The sequence below is a fragment of the Herpailurus yagouaroundi genome, unplaced genomic scaffold (genome assembly GCF_014898765.1).
Source record: "Herpailurus yagouaroundi ecotype Mexico unplaced genomic scaffold, PumYag 161, whole genome shotgun sequence".
Taxonomy (NCBI): Eukaryota; Metazoa; Chordata; class Mammalia; order Carnivora; family Felidae; genus Herpailurus; species Herpailurus yagouaroundi.
The window spans coordinates 7,051,054-7,075,465 of NW_024412402.1; the positions used below are offsets into that span (position 1 = coordinate 7,051,054).

At 37.5% G+C, this 24,412-nt stretch overlaps 1 non-coding gene across 1 annotated transcript; it reads right to left on the reverse strand.

The window, feature by feature from the left end:
- Positions 1-14,980: 14,980 nt before the first annotated feature.
- LOC121035686 (U6 spliceosomal RNA) lies at positions 14,981-15,087 on the reverse strand. The gene has a single exon (XR_005793025.1). It is a non-coding gene; the product is annotated as a U6 spliceosomal RNA (small nuclear RNA).
- Positions 15,088-24,412: the final 9,325 nt, after the last annotated feature.

Below are 24,412 nucleotides of genomic sequence, written 5' to 3' on the forward strand. Positions count from 1 at the left end.
AAACACCTGACGAAGTAAAGAGTGGATTTCACTCAATGTTTCTTCACCTGAAAAACTGTAACTGCCTAGTTGCCATCTGAGCCTTGTCATCAAGAACCCAGTTGCCAGGATTCAAGTGCATACTATCTTGTACGTTGTAGGTACTCAAAATTTGAATTGAACTGATGGAACCTCAAATACAATGTAGGCAAGACAATGATATTAACTCTCAGAACAACAGCGTAATAGCTTACAGTCATGAGTTTGAATCCATCTGGGATTTGGATTCTTAAATTCATAGAAATGGTGCCAGAAAGAGCAGGTACCCGAGGCAATTGTACCAGTGCCCATAGAAAGCAGTAGCTGATTACACTGTGGATCCCTCCACAGTCTCATTTGTGCTGTCCCACACAGGAAGTTAAGCATATTTAAACATGTCTGTTTGTCTATTTAAGAATCAAGATCTGTTTCATAAGCACATAATAATCCTTTCAACATCCTTGATCATGCTTTACTGAACTGGCGTTAAAATACTTCTTTAGGTCTTCACAGGAGGACAGTTGGAGAAGCTGTTTGAACTTAATGTGTATGACTGGGTCCAGGATTGCTCAATTCTGCCCTAGGGACCCTTTAAGAGATAAAGATTTACAGTTCTGGTTTGGTTGCTCCTTAGGAGACTAATGTTAGCAACCATCCAAGTTTACCACCCATTCTAACACACAGATTTATGCATTTTAATTGGCTCTAGTTATATTGATGTTGACATTTAATGTCAACCTGACATTTCTTCCTGAAGCAAGAATAACAGATATGCTGGACTTAACGGAGAGCACAGAAGAGAATTTAAATGGTTTGTCCCGATTATCTAGTATGCTTGCAAACAGAGCTGAGATCAGGATTCCTGTCACTCTGACCTCTGATTTAGAGCACTTGCCAGCACTCAGCATTACTCCAACACGAATGGTATAACCAAGTTCACGTAGATCCTTGTGGTTCATATATTTATTGTCCATTATGCTTAAAAGACTCCCACCCCCTTTAACCACTCAAAAGCCTCATGTGAGCAAGATAAATGGTCCTCTTTATGTGTACTCTCCTTGCAGTTAGTGTGTAGCTTGGTCATTATCTTTGATTGAGTAGCTTCCTTTCCCCTATGTTTATGGGTCTAAATGAGGGATATAAACATGAGAACTCAGCCAGGGGAAAAAAGGGCCATGTATTTGCACAGTAAAATACAAGCAAGTAGATCATCAGTTCTTAGGGGGGTATGAGTAGGGTAAGAGTAGTGCTGGCCAGGATCTAAAAGAGCCCAAGGAAAATGGGCACATTGCCAGCATCAGCCAAGTGAAGAACAGATGTCCAGGGAATGGTCACTGGAGCCTGAGCCACAAGTCAGGGAAATGGCTGCTGTGGCTCCAGCAATCAAACAAGATGTGCCTCATTGCCCAGGTGGCGGTGCTGATAGTAGGAGGGATCCTGTCTGTGGGATCTGAGTGTCCATGGAAGGATGAGAGAAAATGCAAAAACAAAAAAGACTCAGAATTCCTTTTACCTTCATAGGAAACATCTTTCACACTGCTAGTAAATAACAATATAATCATTTGTGTTTGCAATACATGTAATCCAGCTTCATGAAATTTTGACACTTTCTCACATTTTAGAATCCTGTCTGAGAATTTTAGGGGTAAGATAAAACCATCCCAGACACCCTAACATGTTCTAGTGCCTTATGGAGATCTATCTTCTTTTGAAAACTGTCTGCTCATGTCTTCTGTCCATTTCTTCACTGGATTATTTGTTTTTTGGGGGTTGAGTGTGATAAGTTCTTTATAGATTTTGAATATATCTAATATGTCATTTGAAAATATATTTTACCATTCTGTCAGTTGTCTTTTAGTTTTATCAATGTTTCCTTCGCTCGGCAGAAGGTTTTTATCCTGATGAGGTCCCAATAGTTCATTTTTGCTTTTATTTCCCTTACCTCCACAGACACATCTAGAAAGAAGTTTCTGCGGCTGAGGTCAAAGAGGTTGCTGCCTGTTTTATTCTCTAGGATTTTGATGATTTCCTCTCACAGTTAGGTCTTTCATCCATTTTGAATTTATTTTTGTGTATGGTGTAAGAAAGTGGTCCAGTTTCATTCTTCTGCATGTCTCTGTCCAGTTTTCCCAGCACTACTTGTTGAAGAGACGGTCTTTTTTCCATTGGGTACTCTATCCTGTTTTGTTGAAGATTATTGGCCATATATTTTAAAAATCAGTAAGCTTTAAATCTGGAAGCTTTAGAAATTAGTGGGACTTAACATTAGGAGAGCCAGAGGGTGACAGAAGTGGAGTCCTCACCCTTCAAGAGTCAGCATGTGAAAAAGCTTTGCCTGAGACACCACACAAAAGCAGCAGTTGAAAAGTGGGGTGTACATGAAGGAGATTTAGTGACTAATTTTAGAACATGTGCAAGAGGAGCAGGGATTTGTAGGTGATTTGTCCAGGAACAAAAGGGCTGGCAGGTACTTTTTTCTTGCCTTCTGCTAGCCCAGAATGCTGGATGCTTCTAGAAGACAATGATAACACTCTCCATCTACTTTGCTTTCACCATGTGTCCCGCCCTGGGGATTCCCTTATGGACCTGCTTGCCCAAATCCCTCACCTTAGCACATACTCATCCAAAGTGATTACTACCCTGCCACACCCAGCAGGAAGCCCTATCTAGGACCAGCACCCCTCAAAAATGATTCCTGCCCTGGGAAGGGATGGCAATAACCCCACACACCAGCACACCTGTAGTTCCTGCAGCCTTGGCTCTGAGCTGGCTGTGCAGGGTGCTAGCCCTGCCTTTCAGCACACAGAGAGCCAGGCTGAGGGTTGGTTGCACCCACCAGCAAGCCCATGGCAGCTACAGCCAGGCAACTCAGCAGTTACGAACAACCCATGCCCTGTACACCCACAGCAGGTGAAGCGGGTCATTGCAGCCAGTTGGGCTGAGTCAGCCTTACTCACTAGAATGCCCATAGCAACTGAGGGTAAGCCATAACAGGAGAGTGCACACAGCCTAAAAGGAGCACCTGGTTCTAGTTACAAAGGGAGATTGGCTATAGGGCAACACAGGACCTCTTTTACTAAGGCAATTACTTTCAAGACCAGGAGACACAGTTGACCTAATACATAGAAACAAACAGAGATTTAGACAAAATGAGGAGACAAAGGAATGCACCCCAAATCAAAGGGCAAGACAAAAATCACAGAAAAGGGGTTAAGTGAAATAAGCAATATGCCTGATAAAGAGTTCAAAGCAATGGTCATAGAGATACTCACTGGACATGACAAAATAGTGATGGCTCAAGTAAGAATTTCAACCAAGAGATAGGGGGAAAACAGTTAACGTTGAAGAGTACAGTAACTGAAATGAAAAATGGAGGCAATCAACAGAAGCTGAGAGGATGCAGAAGAAGAGATTGGTAATCTGGAAAACTGTATAATGGCAAGCAATCAAACTGGACAGCAAAAAGAAGAAAATAATAAAGAATAGGTTAAGGGAGCTCTGTGACATCATCAAATGTACTAACATTCACATTATAGCAATCCCTATAGACGATTATAGGAAGGAAAAGAGAAAGAACAGAAAATTCACATGAAGAAGAGCTGAAAACTTCCTTAATCTGGGGAAGGAAACAGACATCCAGGTCCAAAACAGATGAACCCCCAACAAGATGAACCCAAGGAGACCCACACCAAGACACATAATAATTATTAGACTGCCAAAGACATGGGATGTTAATATGAACCCCAGTAACCACAAAACAAAAAATAGACACACACACACACACACACACACACACACACACACAAGTAAATAAAGAAATAAATAGATAGATAGATAAATAGATAGTAATTCAAGCACTAACCCTAAAGAAAACCATCAAACCACAGGGGGAGTTAGCTAGAGAGGAAGACTGAAATAGAGAAGAACAACAAAAACTACCGGAAAACAATTGACAAAATGGCAACAAGTACATACCTAAAAATAATTATTTTAAATGTAAATAAACCAAATGCTCCAAACCAAAGACATATGCTGACTGAATGGATGAAACAATGATCCATCTAGATGCTGCTATTCACCTCAGACCTAAAGATATATACAAACTGAAAGTGAAGAAACTGGGAAAAAAATATTTCATGCAAATTAAAGCAGAAAAAAAAGCCAGGATAGCAATATTTATATCAGGCAGTATAGACTTTAAAACCAAGACTGTAACAAGAGACAAAGAAGGGCTTACATAATTAAATAATAAGGAGATCACTCCAAGAAGAGGATATAACAATTATAAATATCCATGCACCCAACACTAAAGCACCTAAATACATAAAGCAAATATTAACAGACATAAAGAAATTGACAATAATAATAGTAGGGAACTTTAAGACCTTAATTACATCAATGGATAGATCATCCAGACAGATAATAAGAAAACAATGGCTTTGAATGGCACATTAGAACAGATGGACTTAACAGATATATACAGCACATTTCCATCCCATAACAGCAGAATACACATTCTTTTCGAATGTTTGTGGAACATTTTCCAGGAGAGCACATATTAGGTCCAAAAATCAGTCTTAATACATTTAGGAAGATGAAAATTACATCAAATATTTTTTTTGCCTATAATATGAAACTAGAAATCAATTACAAGAAAAATTGGAACAAATAAGGAGGCAAACAACATGCTAGTCATCATCCAATTGGTCAACAAAAATCTAAAGAGGAAATTTAAAAAATGAAGACAAATGAAAATGAAAACAGTTTAAAATCTTTGAAATGCAACAGAAGTTGTTTTAACAGGAAAACGGATAGTAATACAGGGCTACTTTCTGAAAAATCTGAAGAAAACAAATCTTACATCTTCAGGAACTAGAAAAAGCAGAGCAAATAAACCCAAAGTCAGTAGAATGAAGAAAATGATCAAGATTAAAGCAGAAATAAATTAAATAGAGACAAAAATAGAAAATACCAATGAAACCAACTGCTGGTTCTTTGAAAAGATAAACAAAATCGGTAAACATTTAACCAGATTCATCAAGGAAAAAAAAAGATACATGACTCAAAATAAAAAATGGAAAAAGAGAAATAACACCACATAAAAGATTATAAGAATATTATGAAAAATTATATACCAACAAATTGGCAACCTAGAGATATGGATAAGTTCCCAGAAACATAATCTTCCAAGACTGATTCAAGGAGAAACGGAAAATCTAAACTGATAGATTTCTAGTAACAAAATTGAACCAGTAATCAAAAAACTCCCAAGAAACAAAAGTCAAGGACCAGACATCTTCACAGATAAATTCTACAAAGCATCAATTCTTCTCCCATTGCTCAAAAACATAGAAGAAGAAAAACTTCCAAATTCCATCTATAAAACCAGTATTATTATCCTGATACTCTAACCAAAAACCCTACCAAGAAAGAAAACTACAGGCCAGTATCTCTGATGAACAAAGATGCAAAAGTCAGCAAAAAAAAAAAAAAAAAAAAAAAAAAAGTATTAGCACATCAAATTGAACAATACATTAAAAGGATCATTTACCATGATCAAGTGCAATTTATTTCATAGATACAAGGATGGTTCAATATTTGAAAATAAGTCAATGTGATACATACATCACATTAACAAGACAAAGGATAAACCACATGATCATCACTATATGCAGAAAAGCACTTGACAGATTCAAAATCCAATCATGATAAAAGCCATCAACAGAGTTAATTTGGAGGGAACACACCTCAATATAATAAAGACCAAATATGAAAACCAACAACTAACATCATATTCAACTGGTGAAAAACTGAAAGGTTTTCTTCTAAGATGAGGACCAAGACAAGGATGTTCACTCTTGCCACTTTCATTCCACATAATATTGGAAGTGGTAGCTTCAGCAATCAGATGAGAAACAAAAGGGATCTCAATCGGTAATGAACAAGTAAAACTGTCACTATTCGCAGATGATATATTCTACACAGAAAATCCTAAAGATCACACCAAAATGATTTAAATTGATAAATTAATTCAGTAAAGTTACAGTCTACAAAAATAATGTATAGCAATCTTTTGTATTCCTATACACTAATTACAAAGTAGGAGTAAGAGAAATTAAGAAGATAATCCCATTAACAATGGCAACAAAAAGAATAAAATACCTAGGAATAAATTTAACCAAGATGTTTACTCTGAAAACTAGAGAACATTGATGAAAGAAATGGAAGATGATACAAGTGGAAAAATATTCCATGCTCATGGATCAGAAGAACTGATATTATTAAAACATCTATGCAACTAAAAGCAATGTACTGATTCAATGCAATCCTTATAAAATACCAATAGTATTTTTCTAAACACGAAAGTAAAGAATCCTAGAATTTATATGGAAACAAAAGATCCTGAATAGCCAAAGCAATCTGGAGAGGAGGAATAAAGCTGCAAGTATCACAATCCCAGATTTCATGATATACTCCAAAGCTAAAGTAATCAAAACAGTATGGTACTGGCACAATAGATACATAGATCAACAGAACAGATAGAGAGCCCAGTAATGAGCCCATAGTTATATGGTCTATTAATCTATGACAATGGAGGCAAGAATATGCAATAGGGAAATAACTATCTCTTCAACAAGTGTAGTTTCATGGACAGCTATATGCAAAAGAATGAAACTGGACAACTTTCTTACACTCTATGAAAAAATAAACTCAAAGTGGATTAAAGACTTAAATGCGAGGCATAGAGCCATAAAACTCTTAAAAGGAAAGATGGGCAGTAACCTCTTGGACACTGGCCTTCGCAACATATTTATAGATATATCTCCCCAGGCTGGAAAACAAAAACCCAAATGAACTATTGTTACTACATCAAAGTAAAAAGCTTTTGCACAGCAAAGGAAATAATTAACAAAATGAAAAGGTAACCTACTGGATTGGAGGAATTATTTGCAAATTATGTATCTGATAAGGGATTAATATCTAAAATATATAAAGAACTTATATAGCTCAACGCCAAAAAGTTGTAAAAAATTAAAAATATAAAAAAATGGGCATAGGACCTAAATAGACATTTTTCCAAAGATGACATACAGATGGCCAACAGGAACATGAAAACATGCTCAACTGTGGGAAATCAAATAGTTATGTCCTGGTTAAGAAGATTATAGGGAACCTATTACACTGCTTTCTGAACCTTCTGAAAATAGCTGACCAGTATCTAATTAATGCATATTTAGGGGTTGGGTCCTGCCTGTGCTCATTAATTCCTTAAACCATGTTATCTATGGAATATCTTATCTTGTCCTCCACCCTGCTTTCAGCATCTGCTCTTTTGTAATCTTGGGAACACCTTTTCTCTTTTTTTTCATGCTTTCTGTATGTTCTTACTGGTACATCGCCACTGACATATTGTGCAATGTTTTCCCTATAATGTAGCCTAATAAAAAGTCTCTGAGAGACTTCCCTCAGCCTTCCTCTCACCTCTCTTGACTTGCATGGAGTCTTGAGTAATCCTTTATGCTGTCCTCAGTTTTGCTGGACAAAGCCAAAAGCCAAACCCATGCCCCACGTTACTAATCATCAGGGAAATGCAAAACAAAATACAATGAAATATCACCTCATAGCAGTGGGAATGGTTGTATCAAAAAGACAAGGAATAACAAATGTTGGAGAGGATGTGGAGAAAAGGAAACACATGTGCACTGTTAGTGGGAAGGTGATTGGTATAATCTCTGTGTAAAAGAGTATGGAGGTTGGGGCGCCTGGGTGGCTCAGTCGGTTAAGCGTCCTACTTTGGCTCAGGTCATGATCTCACTGTCTGTGAGTTCGAGCCCCGCGTCAGGCTCTGTGCTGACAGCTCAGAGCCTGGAGCCTGTTTCAGATTCCGTGTCTCCCTCTCTCTCTGCCCCTCCCCTGTTCATGCTCTGTCTCTGTCTCAAAAATAAATAAACGTTAAAAAAAAAATTAAAAAAAAAAAGACTATGGAGGCTCCTCAAAAAATTAAAAACAGAAATACCATATGATCTGGTAATTCCACTACTGGGTAAATAACCTAAGAAAATAAAATAAAAACGCTATTTCAAAAAGAGATAGGCAACTCTATGTTTATTGAAGCTTTATAGTAGCCAAGGTAAGGAAGCAACCAAAGTGTCCTTTAAGAGATGAATGTATAAAGAACATGGGATGGACATACATACACACACACACACACACACACACACACACACACAGAGGAATATTACTCAGCCATAAAACGAATGAGTTCTTGCCATTTGCATCAATATGGATGAACATAGAGGTACTACATGAAGTGAAATAAGTCAGAAAGACAAAGTGTTAGGATTTTAATTATATGTGGAGTCTAAAAACCCAACCAACCAACCAACCAGACCAACCAAAAAGAGAAACAGACTCATAAATATGGAGAACAAGCTGGTGTTTGCCAGAGGGAAAGGGGAAGACAGGTGAAATATGTAAAGGAGATGAAGAAGTATACACTTATAGGTGTGAAGTATATAAGTCAGAGATGGAAAGTACAGGACACAGAATATAGGCAATAACACTGTAATAATAACGTATGGGGACTATACCTATTATGGTGAGCTTTGCATGATGTACAGAATTGTTGAATCACCATATTGTACATCTGAAACTAATATAACAGTATATGTCAACTATACTTGAATTAAAAAAAAAAAACGTGATCCTGAAAAACAGGGCAGGACTAAGCAACTTTCAGAGATTGGAAGAGATTACAGAGATGATTACTAAATTTAATGTGGGATCCTGTCTTGGGTTCTGGAACAGAAAAGGGACATTAGTGGAAAAAATGGCGAAATTCAAATAAAGTCTGCACTTTAGGTAATAGTCACTCAAGTACCAATGTTAATTTCTTGGTTTTGTACATTGTACAATAATTATACAAGATGTGGGGTGCCTGGGTGGCTCAGTCGTTTAAGTATCTGACTTCGGCTCAGGTCATTGTCTCACAGTTCGTGAGTTTGAGCCCTGCGACAGGCTCTGTGCTCACAGCTCAGAGCTTAGAGCCTACTTTGGATTCTGTCTCTCTCTCTCTCTGTCCCTCCCTCACTGTGCTCTCTTGCTCTCTCAAAAATAAACATTAAAAAAATTAAAAAAAATTATACAAGTTGTTATTATGTAAAGTTGGCTGAGGCCTATATAAGAACTCTCTATACTTATGTTAGAACCTTTCTATACTTATAAAATTATTTAAAATAAAAAAATTTATTAACTGTCTTAAATGGTAGAAGTAATATATTTCTCTGTGAAATGTTTCATTTTCCCCCTATCATCTACCAAACAAATGTAGCAAACAATTGAACATGTCCACACAGATTGGTGCCACCACTTTCATCATTTCAAGTTGCCATCTATACATGGTATAGTTCTGGGCTCTTCATCTTGCTTGGTATGTTTTTCATCTATAAAAGCTACACTGCTTTTTTTTTAATAACATGTCTTGGTATATCTTATTTTCTGGGGAGTGGGTGGTACATCTACTTTTGTTGCTCTAAATTTTCCAAATTAGCTACCCAATTGCCTTTTTTATTCACATGTTGTTAGGAATCAGTGTGCCTAGAGTAAGGCAGAAAGATGGAATACTAACAAGATGTTGGCTCCTTCATTTGACCCAACACTGGGTATACCCCAGAAGTGACAAGATGGTACATTTCAGGTAATAGTAAAAGCTCTAAGAAATTCCTAGGAAGTCCAAGATAATTGCCTTCTGATGTACCTGATGGAGGTTAGGGTTTAGGAAGAGGAAGCCAAGCCGGGGCAGGAGAAAGCTGGTAGCCATCAACAGGGAAAAGATTGAGGCAAGCATTCTGCACCCTTTGAATTTCCTTCTAATGCCCTGGTTAAACATTGATTGCTATCTTGCGACTGCAGAGGAGAAGCAGCAGCATTTTTCACTACCTAACTTGTAGTATAATAACATCAGCCACCACTAGAGAAACCTGAGGGTAGAGAGGAGAAACCTACACAGGCAAATGAATCAGTTAGTCCTAGACTTTAACTCCTCCCCTACTGCCACACATGGGAATGCTATTATCGTTTTATTTGGGACAGTACTTTATTGTGTGGGACTTCTTCACGCGTATACATGTTTAGTATTCCCAACCCTTTGCCCTAAATGCTTTAGCAACGTGGTGTCATTACAGAAACCCCTAAATTTCCTTCACAGATTTCCAAATACCATTTTTGGTTGAGAAGCTGTGGTTTAGAGGATTAGATCACAAGAAGATGAGAGATCTTGGGAAAAACTGTGCTTGGGTGGAGGTACAGCAATGTCACTTGAGATCAATGTCACATTATGTCTGTGTGACAGATGGGAAATTGGGAAGGATATATCAAAATAGGCTCTTAGCCCTAAAGAACCCTTCTAAGAATCTCTGTAAACTTGCCACACCAAGGGCACAAGCTACAGCTTAGAATTTGGCTTATTCTCCTAGGGAGATATTACTGTTGATAGTAAGATAATCTCCAAGAAATGTGACATCACAGGAAAAATGAGACATCTGAAGGCACAACCATTACGTAAGAAAGGGAAAAATATGGGCCAGATAAACAAGAATTAGGTTTATCGCATCATTAGAGAGGGAAAAGGGGAGATACTTATTATCTCACTGTAAAGCAGAAACAAGCAGTCATAAAAAAAGAACCAGTTAAAGATTCTCAGTCTGAAATAAATAATACCTGGAAGTAATAGTCTGGTGCAAGAGCAGAATGCATATAAAAGCCCAATTAGTAAACTGAAAGATCAGGTTGAGGGACTCCCCCAGAAATCATCAAATAGCAAAGAGTTTAATGAATATGAAAGACAAGTTAAAAGATATAGACAAAGAAATAAACATGCCAATATCCATAAGAATGCCAGAAAGGTAGGGTAAAAACCAAGTAAACAAACTGAGATGCCACATTACATTCAAGTACATAGGAAAATCACAAGTAGAACACATACTGGGTCATAAGGAAAACCTCAGCAACATTCATTATTTAAATGTAAGTTACAATGAAATCACAGAATTTTGAGTGAATAAAAATGAAATTACTTTTATCTAATGGTGTAGCATGCCATCAACTTACACTGGTGGGAATATGTAAACATAGATATTAAATACTAGTAAGAATTAAGACTACATGAGCTAGATGTCAATGTCAGGAATAGAAAAGAATTAACACAGTAAACCTGAAAAAATAGGGAAATTATAAGTAGAAGAACAGATGTTAACAGGAAATAAAACAAAGAAACAATAATCAACAGCTAATAAAAAGCTAATTCTTAGAACAAAACTAAAAAGTGAGCAACTTTCCAATAAGTTTGATCCAACAGGAAGGATAAATATACAGATAATTCATTTAGAGAATAAAAAAAGGTATACTACAGCTGATACAAAGACTTTTGATATTATGACTATATCAATATATTTGCAAAGCTTGACCTAAGAACTATTTTCAAACTATATGACAATAAAATTGATGGGAGAAGATCTAAACTCAAAAAAGGTAATTACTCTGTGCACAGTGCCTTCCTTCCAAAGACTACAGCATGAGAGTAGGGAGAGACTAACTTAAACAGTAGAGAAACATGACAAACATGACCTCAGCCAGGTGATCAAGGTCAACATCAATAGTGACAAATCATATGCATCCTTGATATGTGGTGATACAAAGGACACTTCACTGCTGTAGTCTTCTTCTCTAAAACCCATAAATTCAATCTAACCATGAGAAAAATACCAGATAAATCCCAATTGATGAACATTTTATGTAAAATGCCTAATCAATATTCCTCAAAACTAAGTCATTTAAAAACAAGTGAAGTATGAAAAACTATTAAAGCCAAATGGAGTTTAAAAAGACATATCAGCTAAATGTCACATGGGATCTTGGACACACAAAAAAGACATTAGATTAAAACTAAAGAAATCTGAATAAGTACAGTTTTAGTTAATGGTAGCATATCAATATTGGCTCATTATAACAATATACCATAGAATATGTGTTATAATAGTAATATATACCACATATATTTATATAAATAATGATGTTAATAGAAAAGTGCAAAGTATTTGGGAACTTTGTACTATCTCCCTCTTTTTTCTATAAATCTACAAGTGTCTTAAAATTTAAGCTGATGAAAAATTTAAAAATGTAATTATTAAAGAACACGAATTCACAATTAAAAAAAATCCCTCCCCAACCTGTACCACAAGGCACAAATTTTACCTGATTTTTACCCGATTTTATCTGTTATAAAAATTATTCAGAAATAGAAAAAAGGCTGAAAGTTCCTCAAACTATTTTCTGAGGAAAGTAAAGAAAGAAAAAATTAATTTCACCAAGGGACAAAGCTGAATTATCTTTTTATTATTTATTTTTTTTTAAATTTTTTTCAATGTTTTTTATTTATTTTTGGGACAGAGAGAGACAGAGCATGAACGGGGGAGGGGCAGAGAGAGAGGGAGACACAGAATCGGAAACAGGCTCCAGGCTCTGAGCCATCAGCCCAGAGCCTGACGCGGGGCTCGAACTCACGGACCGCGAGATCGTGACCTGGCTGAAGTCGGACGCTTAACTGACTGCCCCACCCAGGCGCCCCTGAATTATCTTTTTAAAATTTTGTTAAATTTTTTTTAATTTTTTTTAAAATATGAAATTTATTGTCAAATTGGTTTCCATACAACACCCAGTGTTCATTCCAACAGGTGCCCTCCTCAATACCCATCACCCACCCTCTCCTCCCTCCCACCCCCCCATCAACCCTCAGTTTGTTCTCAGTTTTTAAGAGTCTCTTATATTTTGGCTCCCTCCCTCTCTAACCTCTTTTTTTTTTCCTTCCCGTCCCCCATGGGTTTCTGTTAAGTTTCTCAGGATCCACATAAGAGTGAAACCATATGGTATCTGTCTTTCTCTGTATGGCTTATTTCACTTAGCATCACACTCTCCAGTTCCATCCACGTTGCTACAAAAGGCCATATTTCATTCTTTCTTATTGCCACGTAGTATTCCATGTGCCCCAAAGCTGAATAATCTTAAATAGATTACTATCCAAGTGAATTCTGTTAATATATAGGAGAAGAAAACCATGATGGCTTAGTTTTGTCCCAGGAAGACAATGATGGACATCCATTGTATTTTCCCAGGAGGGACCCATTCAGAATCCCAGGGTTCACATGGAGGTGATTTTAAGCTGAAGACATTTGAGATTTGATGGATGCAGACAGAAACCTTCTTGGAGCATCCCTTATCTGACTAAAGGCAGCAACTTCTGGGAAATGAGGCTACCACAAATGTCCCTCTCGGGAATTTTAATGGCCATGAAAAGGACAAAGAGCACCTGCATAAACCAACATTATCACAAACTTTCTTCTATCCTATTTGTTCTCCTCAAAAACAAATGGTCTTTTCTAAAGAAACCTTTTTGTTCTTCCCAAAGGCTGCTCTCCCTCCTCCCCTTTCTCTAATAAATTAGAAAGATAATCCTCTAACTTTAAACATTTGAGAAGACTGCTACTTTTTTGTTGGCTCCCATATACACATATATAAACCTTTTCCTCATGTTCTTCTGTCTTTTATGAGTGTAATTCACAGGACTCTAGTTACTAAATATGAGACAACAGAGGAACAGTTTGTCCTCCCTGACCATCACATTCACATTTAGATGGAGGAAATGTGGTCATTTCAATTGATGCTTAAAAAGCATCAATAAAATGCAGCACTCATTTATAATTAAAAAATAAAACAATGTAAAAACGACCTCTCAGAAAACTAGAAGTCAAAACTTGACTAGTACAATAAAGAGGATTTATTAAAGCCCTACATCCAATGTGTTACACTTACCTGTAAAATTTTACAAGGATTTATACTAGTTAGCAATAAATTAAAATTGTTTGTCATCACAACTTTTACTTAATATTTCCCTGGAGTTGTAGCAAAGGTAGGAAGACCCAAAAAGGAAGAAAAAAAAACAATGACAGATAAGACAGGAAATGAGAAAATTGCCTGTTTCATTAAAACACAGAACTCTATATAGAGAATCCACAAATTATTAGAAGTAATAAGAAGATTGATTAAATTATTTGATACAAGATATAAGTGAGTTAAATATTGTCTCTCCCAAATTCACATCCACCCGGAACCTCATATGGTGACCTTATTTAGAAATAGAGTCTTGGCAAATATAATTCATTAAGGATGTAAAGATGAGATCATTCTCAATTTAGGGGAGGCCCCAAATTCATTGAGTGAGATCTTCAAAAAAGAAAAGACAGAGAAAAGGAGATCCGTCAAGTCCGAAGTAGAGATTCGAGTTATGTTACCACAAGCCAAGGAATGCTTGGGGTCACTAGAAGCTGAGAGAGGCAAGGAGGAGTCTTCCGTGAAGTCTGCAAAGGGAATGTGGCGCTTCTGACACCTAGATTTCATGCTCCTAGCTTCCAAAACTATGAAAGAATAAATTTAGGTTGTTTTAGCCACACAGTTTGTGGTACTGTGTTATGGCAACCCTAGGAAATTAATCCACATATAAAATCAATCGTATTCCTAGGCAGTAATAATGACCAATTGAAAATTTATCAGTAACAATTCTATTTGCGCTAACATATAAAATTAACACCAGATATAAAAGATTCTTATGGACAACACTATGAAGCGTTAAAGGACATAAAGGAACACTATGAAGTGTTAAAGGACATAAAGGAAGGCATAAATAAATAGAATAGTAAGTAATGTTTATTAATAGGGGGAATATAACCAGTAGTATTTACCAGCACTTCCTACCCCCTACCACTATGTGGACAGTTTCTTCTTTTATATTATAGTTGCACTTTTACTTTTGTTGTTTCTTTTAAACTTGGATTGGGCCTCCAGAGCGACCTCTCCAAACCCCAATTTCTGTGCTAATGCACAAAAGGTGTCAGTTCACTGGGGAACTGCCCCCTATGTGGAACGCTTCATGAATTTGAGTGTCATCCTTGCACAGGGACCATGCTAATCTTCTCTGTGTCGTTCTAATTTTTGTCCGTGTGTTGCCAAAGTGAGCACTATAGTTGCACCTTTAAATTTTTTTTAAGTTTGTTTTTTTATTTACTTATTTTGAGAGAGGGAGGGAGGGAGGGAGGTCATCCTTATTTCCATATCTTGAACTATTTATAATTTTCCCTCTTCAGTAAAATGCTGTAGAATTTTGGAAGATAGTTTTTGAAAAGATAAATGCTCTTTTCTATTTCAAGTATTTTGGGGAGTTTTTATCATAAATAACTATTATAAATGAATATAAATAACCTTATCAAATGCTTTTGTGCATCTATGAAAATAAGCATTAATTTTTCTTAAATCCCTTATTGGGATTTCAGTGAATTACATTGATAGATATTTTATTTTTAAAAGATCCTGAGAGAAATCACATTTGGTCACAAGGTCACGATTACTTCACCTTATAAGGGAAATTTATTTATTTATTTATTTATTTATTTATTTATTTATTTGAAAAACCTGGGGTATAAAAGTGAACTCTCATTAAGTAATATAGTTACTTAATTTCAATAGGAAGATACTTTAAATATTTTTAGCATCAAAATGACATCCATTTTTACTATAATGATACCAAATACCATTAAAATAGACGCAATTACTTCAGTAGTTAAAATTCATTTTGGGAATATAACCTGCCAAGGCATTTTTCTCTATATTAATTATATAATAGTTCTTATCTCCTCTCATCAAGGAATTTTCTTTTTAAACCATTACACATTTACCCTTAGGAATATGCTAACAAAAGAGGTGTTATACATGATTCTCAACATTTGTGTAATTCAAACTTTAAGGGGAAAAAAGAAAATCCAAGAATTAAAAAATAGAGCAAAAGAACTTTGTGGAAACAAGGCAAATGGTACCACACTCACTGCAAAGGTTGGCAAATAAGGGGCATCAGTTCTGAGATTATGTGTGCTGTAAACCAGCACATGTGCCCTGAAATGAGAGGCACCAATAGAGGGTTCATCTCATGGAGCACACCTGCTGCCAAGAGGTCCTAAATTGAAAATAGCCTTTATAAAACCAACTTTAATATCCCTAATCAAGTTGGATTCTTATAACCCGAGTGGTTGTTCATCACTGTTAGAGGTGTCTTATCTTATACACTGATAGATTTGGCTAACTAATGTTTTACTTAGGACTTCCATATACCTATGTTCCCAAGTTAAATAAGCCAGTAATTGTCTTTTATTGTATGGTCTTTATCAGCTTTGGCATAAGGTTTCATAGGATAAATTGCAGGTTTTCCCTTTGTTTTCTAAAACAACTTGTGTAAGATAGGTTCATCTCTTCTATAAAAAGTTTGATAACTGTCACTTGCAAAAACCATCTAAATCTAGTGTTTGCTTAGAGAAGAAAGTCTTTAAATACCATGTGTATTTTCTTAATGCTTACCGTTCTAAGCTTTTTATTTCTCCTTAAGAGAAGTAAAATTATGGAATTTTATGTTTTTCCAAAAATGTATCATTTCCCTTAGCTTTCAAGTTTGTTGGTTAATAGGTTTATAACATTCCCTCTTAGCTTCTGGAATGTGTGTGTGTGTGTGTGTGTGTGTGTGTGTGTGTGTGTGTGTATTCTCATTCTGTAGTTCATTAAGACTGTCAATCAATTTTTAAGAAACATTTTTTTTAGTCTTTTCACAAAAACCTTATTTTAGTTTTGTTAATACTCCCTATGGCATAGTAAAAAATATATTGGTTTCTGTACCTGGTTCTTGATACAAAGTTCCTAAAACTTCAAATTTCTTGAGCGATATAAGTGCTTTTTAAGAAATTTTTTTCTTGATGTTTATTCATTTTTGAGAGACAGAGAGAAACAGAGCATGAGCTGGGGAGCATCAGAGAAAGGGGGAGACAGGATCTGAAGTAGGCTCCAGGCTCCGAGCTGTCAGCACAGAGCCTGATGAGGGGCTAGAACTCACAAACCGTGACATCATGACCTGAGCTGAAGTCAGACTCTTAACTGACTGAGCCACTCCAGGTGCCCTGAGTGTTTTTATTCATAATGAGCCCCTTTAGACCACAACTGAGCTTATGATAACAAGATGATTCAGGGTAAGGTCCATAGATAGCCTCAGGATGAAGACTAGTCACCACAAAGCCTAAACACATGATTAAAGAGTGGGAGCTTACAGTCCTCCTGGGGAGGGAAAAGGGCTAAAGACTGAGTTATAAAAACTCCTGAACAACATTTGTAGAGCTTCTGGGCTGGTGAACACATCAGAGTGCTGAAAGGGTGGTACATCCAGAGAGGGCATACAAACTCTGATCTTCCTTCTCATACTTTGTTCTGTGCATTTCTACCATTTGTTTCTTACTTGTATCCTTCATAATAAATAGGTAATAGTAAAGTGCTTTCCTGAGTTCTGTGAGGGGATAATAAAATAAGGGAATAATCAAATAAGGGGGGGGGGTGTTGTACAAACTCCCAAATGTATACTGGTTGGTCAGAAATACAGGTGGCCCTCGAGACTTGTAACTAGTATGTGATGTGGGAGCTGCCTTGGACTAAACCCTTAACCTGTGGGGTCTGTGCTAACTCTGGATAATTAGTGCTAGAATTGAATTGTCAGACACCTAGTTGGTGTTGGAGAAGAGATTGGTATGTGGGTGAATGACATATTTGGTGTCAGAATAAAACCATACACTCTCCATTGCTTTTTGGTTCTCTATTGATCCTGGTTTTTTTGTTTGTTTTTCTGACTTGCTTGTTGGGAATGTCTTCTCTGTCATACTTAACGGAGCAAGGCACAATGGATTCTAAGACCAGGAGGAAGTCTAGAATGTCTGTTCTTACTCATCTTACTGACAGTAAACTTGAGATTTAGGAGCAAGGCTGAGAGAGATTCCAAAACATGCAAAGCCTGCTGAAGCTGTGGAAAGGGTAAGAAAGCTGAGCAACTTTACTTGGAAGCAGTCCAAGCATTCACCAAATTCACTGCAGTGGCCTGCCAAAGTGAGGGAGATGCAGAGACAGGGGAGGACTGAGAGAAATCCTTCCAAAGCTCTTCAGGCTACATTCATCTAGTGTTTATCAGTGATCTCCAAAGGTTATAGATGAAGCCCCTGGCTATAGAGGATTCTATTAAGGGGCAATAACCTGAGAGTGAGACTGGAGAGCCAACAGAAATCCCCAGAGACCCAAAGAAGCTAGCATCATGAAACAGAAATTAAATGGCTGGTTTCTAAAGCATGGAGGGATCTATGGAGTCTTATGCATGATCAAGACCAACCTGTATTAGAAATCTCTGATCCTGCCCTCAACATTTCTAAAGCAAGTGATGAATGGACTGAAGCTTAAGGTGTAGCAAAGCCCTGGGGTGTCTTGATGATTCAGGTGGTTAAGCATCCGACTCTTGGTTTTGGCTCATGTGAGTTAGAGCCCCAAGTTGGGTTTGTGTTGACAGTGTGGAGCCTGCTTGGGATTTTCTGTCTCTCTCTCTCTCTCTCTCTCTCCCTCCCTCTCTCCTACCTGTACAGTCATTCTCTCTCTCATAAACAACAAACAAAAAAGGTGTAACAGAGCCCAGATATGGCTCAACTGCAGATTAAATTGACTCAATCCTGCATTCTGGTAACTTGACAGAAGGAGCATGCCCTTTTTAGAGAGGGAGTAAATATAATTTATTTCAATATCTACTATTTATTTATACAAAATGTCTGATACAGAATCAAAAATTACAAGTCACATAAGGGAGACTCAAAGAAGGTCTGTTTGTTGGAATCATTAGATAGGTATTTTAACATAACCATGGCAAATACAGTAAAGAATACAGGGGAAGAAAATTGGACAATGTGAATAGATGAGGGAATTTCAGCAGAAAGATATAAATTATTAGAGAACCAATTATTTTGATGGAACTAATAGATGGAAATGTTAAAAATGAAAAAAATAATGCAGACATGAAAATTTATTTGGAATTATAGCAGACTGGACTTAGAAGAAGAAAAGAACAGCAAACTTGAAGACAAGCCAATAGCAATTATACAAAATAAAAAACCAAAATAAGAAAAGCAAAAAAACCCAAGAGAATATCTAAGATCTGTGGGGCAGTATCATCTGGACCAGTATACAATTAGAGGACTAAAAAAAGAAAACAGATATTGGCAATAAATATCTCTGAAGGGATAGTGATTGAAAACTTTCTAAAACTGATGAAGTACTTCAACCTACAGAAATAAACAGCTCAAAAATCTCCCAGGAAAACAAAACAAAGACTTCCTTAGCCAGGCATATCATGGCCAAACTGTTGAGAAGCGAAGATGTCAAGTCTTATAACAGCCCCCCAGGAAAGACACACTACATACAAGGTGTATTAGGTCTCCTGAGAAACACAATCTATAAGAAACACAATCTATAATACATTGTAGAGTTTATAGCAAAAATAGATAACTGCATGAACAGTGCACAAAGGGTAACAGGGAGTAAATAGAATGAGACTGCTGAAGGTTCCTACATTAATCATGAAGTAGCATATTCCTAGAAAATAGACTGATAAATTAAAGATTCACTTTAGGGGCGTATGGGTGGCTCAGTTGGGAGAGCGTCCAACTTCAGCTCAGGTCATGATCTCACAGTTTTTGAGTTCAAGCCACAAGTCGGGCTCTGTGCTGACAGCTCAGAGCCTGGAACCTGCTTCGGGTTCCGTGTCTCCCTCTCTCTCTGCCCCTCCACTACTCATGCTCTCTCTCAAAAATAAACAAGCATTAAAAAAAGATTTACTTTATAGAGTAGGGGTGAACAATTTCTTTTGTTATAAAGGATCAGATGGTAGATATTTAAGGCTCTACAGGCCAGAGTGTCTCTCTCACAAGTATTCAACTGCTCTGGTGTTGTAGTGCAATGTGCGAACAACCATAGATCATATGTAAACAATAAAATTTTATTTCGAAAAACAAACTGGGGCCATTTTTGGCCTGTAGACCACAGTTGTTATAGATGAGCAACCACTGATTCTAAAATAAAGAGGTATAGCTAAAAATTCAATGAATCATGCAAAGACTTGCAAATGAATGTTCATAGCAGCATTATTCCGAATGACTTCAAATTGGAAACAATCTAAATGACTGTTACCTGGAGAATGTGGTATAGAAAAAATGTGGTATATCTATACAGTGAAATAGTATTCAGCAGTAAACAGGAATGTACTGCTTACACATCGTAGGACCTGGCTGAACCTCAAAACTACTGTGCTCAGTCAGTGAAAGAAGGCAGACAATGGAGATCACCTTATTCCCTGATTCCACTTGAAATATGAAAAATTTGAAATGTCCAGAAAAGGCAAAGCTATAGAGACAGAAACTACATCAGTGGTCGCTGGGGTGGGGATGAAGATGAGAGGAGAATGGAGATTAATGGCAAATGGGCATGAGGGATTATCTTGGATATCTAGCATAATGTATGGAGAAATTGAATCACTATGTTATACACCTGAAACGAATTTAACATTGTGTGTCAGTTATATTCAAGTTGAATAAAAAGTCTAAAAAATAAAAACAAAATAAAGAGGGATAAGCCCCTTCAAGAAGAGATGAGATATACAAACCATTTTATCTTTGATGGAGCACAGAAAAAGAGAAGAGAATGACAGAAAAAGGAAAAAAGAAAATTGTTTAAAGACCAAATGTGGGCTAGTGTGCTAATTTGAAATAGTTGGACCTATCAGAAATGAGCAGGCCACAGTCACCCACAAGCTCATCCTCATGGCTCTTCACAGGTGTTCATGAAGAGGACTGAGGTCTGAGCAGGAGACTGAGACGGTACCACTATTTGGTGCAGACCTGAAGCAAGATACTGGCAGCTGCTGAAGGGTAAGCATAAAGCTTGTAGACTTCTCTTCCAACCCTTAAGCAAAAGCCTTAAACTGCTTGAGGAAAGGCTAACAACTCTTTAGCTCCCAGGGCCCAGACAAAACTTCATTGTTGAGAAAGAAGGTTAGAAATACAATGTCTAGGCACATGAAAAGACGTTCAACATCACTCCTTATCAGGGAAATACAAATCAAAACCACACTCAGGTATCACCTCACGCCAGTCAGAGTGGCCAAAATGAACAAAGCAGGAGACTATAGATGCTGGAGAGGATGTGGAGAAACGGGAACCCTCTTGCACTGTTGGTGGGAATGCAAATTGGTGCAGCCGCTCTGGAAAGCAATGTGGAGGTTCCTCAGAAAATTAAAAATAGACCTACCTTATGCCCCAGCAATAGCACTGCTAGGAATTTACCCAAGGGATACAGGAGTACTGACGCATAGGGGCACTTGTACCCCAATGTTTATAGCAGCACTCTCAACAATAGCCAAATTGTGCAAAGAGCCTAAATGTCCATCAACTGATGAATGGATAAAGAAATTGTGGTTTATATACACAATGGAATACTACGTGGCAATGAGAAAAAATGAAATATGGCCTTTTGTAGCAACGTGGATGGAACTGGAGAGTGTGATGCTAAGTGAAATAAGCCATACAGAGAAAGACAGATACCATATGGTTTCACTCTTCTGTGGATCTTGAGAAACTTAACAGAAACCCATGGGGGAAGGGAAGGAAAAAACAAAGAGGTTAGAGTGGGAGAGAGCCAAAGCATAAGAGACTGTTAAAAACTGAGAACAAACTGAGGGTTGACGGGGGGGTGGGAGGGAGGGGAGGGTGGGTGATGGGTATTGAGGAGGGCACCTTTTGGGATGAGCACTGGGTGTTGTATGGAAACCAATTTGACAATAAATTTCATATATTGAAAAAAAAAAAAAGAAATACAATGTCTGCCTTGGAAGATAGACAGGTAGCTTTCCTGTTCCCAGGACACAAGCAAAGCTCCACGGCTGCAAAGACAGGACTTAAAGGAATAAGCTCTCTACTTCTAGGGAAGGGGCAGGAAGCCACATTGGAGCCAGGGTCTACACTGATAGCAAGTGAAGTTCTGCTACCTCTGTGAGTAGGGCAGGAAACTCCTGCCCAAGACCAGCCATGGATCCAAGCGAGAGAGTGGTTGCCACGAGGAGGAGGAACAGGAACTCAGAAAGTCTCTCTGAAAGACTCAGGCTCACAGGACTTCCCTAAGACTGGGGCTGGACCAGGAAAACCGAGAATCTCTCATGCTTCCACTCCAGGCTTGATACCCAGTAGCAAAGGCACAACATCAGCCTGTAACTCGTAAAGGGAAAACACAATGACATTGGCCTCAAAGATGGCTGACAGCACCGGGGGCAGCAGGAATTCTGAGCAAAGACCCTCATAACTCTCAGCCCCCACCTGAAGCATAGGGCAACAAAGAATTTGAATCTAGAGGTGCACTCAAGGTTGATGATAACACAACCAAGAAAATGTTATTATGATGGTGGTAGGATAGCAACAGTGCTCCATCTTTCTGTATCCCAGCTTGAAGTGGAATTTGAAACTGGATTGGACCTCAAAAGGACTGGTTACCCAACTGAAAAAGCTATTCGCTTTTCCCAACAGCTACACCAATATTTCCAACTGTCCCTTTGTTTACTATCTATAGTGGTTTACACTCTGGGGCAATGCACCCTAGTAAGATTCAAGAAGGGACAGGGATCATCAGGGAGAGATGGGTCATGTTGAAAAGGGGCTCTGAAACCTCACTTTAGTAGGCAGATCCATTTTATAAAAGACTATTTATGGAAGTTGAGTATGTGGAATAGAAAGCTATTTTGTAAAACCTTTATTCCTTTTCACCCTTTGGAAAGGCTTGTAGTCACCAGGGTTTCCTGTACCCAAGCTTGAAGCTATCTACAGGATTTATCTGTAGGATTAAGAGTATTTTTTTCAAGAGTCAGACTGCCACACTTACAGGCTGTGGGACTTTGGACAGGTGCATTAAGTTTCTAGTGTCTCAATTTTCTGTATTGTAAAATGAGGACTGTGATGGAATTAATCATATAGGGTTGTTGTGAGCATTAAGTGAGATGGCCCATGTAAAGTGCTTAGCAAAATGAGTGCTGCTCAATGTATGTTGCACAATCAGTGCTGCTCAATGTATGTTAGTTATAATAATTCTCACCACGAGGTAATAAAGTCCTTGCATCATTCTTGAAGTCAGAATGAAAAGAAGAAGATAGAAGTCAAGGATATTGTGCAGACAAAATCAACTTGTGGACTCATTGAATACAAAGAATGAGAGAGAGAGGGCAGGTTGGAAAATGACTCTGCATTTTGGGACTCCCAAATCCTGGCAGAATGATGGTGTCAGTGGTACACTCGAAAGCATGCATCCGGTCTGTAAAAGGTTTGACTCCAGCCCATTCCATTTGGGATTGCAAGCTAAGTCACTACTTTTTCAATTAAAGCCAGAAATCCAGATAATTATGTGAAAACTCCTTAATTTTTTATACTCTTAAAAATATGGAGGAAATAAAACATGACTGTGAGATGCAAATTTGCAACCTCTGTGTAGGACCTTAGAGGTTCACTGCTGTGGAACTCATTAAATGTCCCATAGTGCCTTACACATTTTTAAGGGTTCTCATTAAAAACTGGTTGAATAAATGGATTTTCGATCACAGTGTTTTACATAAAGCATACATATCAATACTAACTGGTTTTTTAAGTTTCAAATTTATAAAGGTATTTGAAGAAAGGAATTTTAAAACATAGTATTGTGTGATATTTAACACTTTAAGATTAGAGATGCAAAGCAAACAAACATTATAAACAAATTATGTAGGCTGAACCCCAGGCAGAATTGTTCAAGGAAGTGGTAACCTTTTCAGTCAGTATATGTTACTTCTATTTTTTTCTATAAGAAATAGATAATACATTATCTTGTTATATAGATAATAAGCCATCTAATTTTCCTCTTGATTCCTCTTCTGATGTCCCATTTTTTTTTTCTGACCTAGAAGACAGCTTCAAAAATGTTTTAGTATTTGCTGCTCATACTCCATATCATATTCTTTTTTCTTGTTAGGGCTGCCTTTACCATGGCTTTCTTCTCCACCTGCCTATAGAAAGCTTTCTTAATGACCGGTAGCCTCTACATTTGTGGGCTCCTGATGTAGGAACTCGCTGGGGCACTTGGGTGGCTCAGTTGGTTAAGTGTCTGACTTCTGCTCAGGTCATGATCTCTTGGTTTGTGGGTTCAAGCCCCACACAGGCTCTGTGCTGACTGACACTTTGGATTCTGTGTCTCCGTCTCTCTCTGCCCCTCCCCTACTCATTCTCTCTCTCCCTTCCTCCCTCCCTCCCTCTCTCAAAAATGAATAAACATTAAAAAAGATTAGAGAGGAACTCACCATAAAGTCTGAGTTCCAGTTAGCCAGAGGACAAAAACATGACCTGGAAAAGGGTATGCAAGGTGTTGAAACAATCTTGTACAA